The sequence below is a fragment of the Hippocampus comes genome, unplaced genomic scaffold (assembly GCF_001891065.2).
Source record: "Hippocampus comes isolate QL1 unplaced genomic scaffold, H_comes_QL1_v1.1 C16725668, whole genome shotgun sequence".
NCBI lineage: Eukaryota > Metazoa > Chordata > Actinopteri > Syngnathiformes > Syngnathidae > Hippocampus > Hippocampus comes.
The window spans coordinates 1-751 of record NW_017837611.1 but is presented as its reverse complement, the minus strand read 5'-3'; the positions used below and the strand labels follow the sequence as shown (position 1 = coordinate 751).

At 51.5% G+C, this 751-nt stretch overlaps 1 long non-coding RNA gene across 1 annotated transcript; it reads left to right on the top strand.

Annotated features, from left to right (window-relative positions):
* The first annotated feature begins 162 nt into the window (after window positions 1-162).
* LOC109509007 (uncharacterized) lies at window positions 163-643 on the top strand. Its single transcript, XR_002166842.1, has 2 exons — window positions 163-387; window positions 610-643. It is a non-coding gene; the product is annotated as an uncharacterized LOC109509007 (long non-coding RNA).
* Window positions 644-751: the final 108 nt, after the last annotated feature.

The window sequence follows — 751 nt, the reverse complement described above, 5'->3', positions numbered from 1 at the left end:
ATATTTGGACAGTCAAATATTCAACGACGAATCGGATAAAATTAAGCTGTTTGTTCAGTATCCAGCTTGAGGTTGCTCCCGTCGGCCAAAGGTGGCACTGGTAGCGGGATAAATGTTGCTAGTGAGACACAGTGAGTCGTTCTGCTCGTGTGCAGAATTGTCTTTGGAGTGAAAAGACGGCATCGGAGCACACGGATCTCACCCGTGTGGCGGGGACTCAAACGGCTTTCCATATTCGGCTCCCTCAGTCGACTTGCCCGTTGACGCCCCGTACGTTTGTGCGTGCAGTTGCAGAGCAGTTTGTCGCAAAAGTCGGAGAGGCTGGAAAGCATCCGGACCTTGAGGATCGGCCTGGAGCAGCAACTGAGAGAGCTCCACGCCGCCAAGGTGCTTTCCACACACGCACAAAAAAATAAAAAACGCCGCAAGGGATGCGGGACGCCCTCTTGTTTAGTTTGGGGACAAAGACGCAGAGCACATACGCTTGTATTTGGAGCCGACGAAGCACTCTCGTTTAGTCTGGGACGCACATGTGACACGCTGCCATTTTTAATCTGTCTGGACGTCGTGGTTCACGTCAAACTTGCACTGTGTGCGTGTGTGCTGTAGAGTGCGCTAGAGGGTCAGGTGTTTGAAGAGAAAGACAGAGCCCAGCGCTTGCAGACGGAGCTGGATGTCAGCGAGCAGGTCCAGAAGGACTTTGTCAAGCTTTCGCAGACGCTACAGGTAACACTGAAAAAAAAAAAAAAAA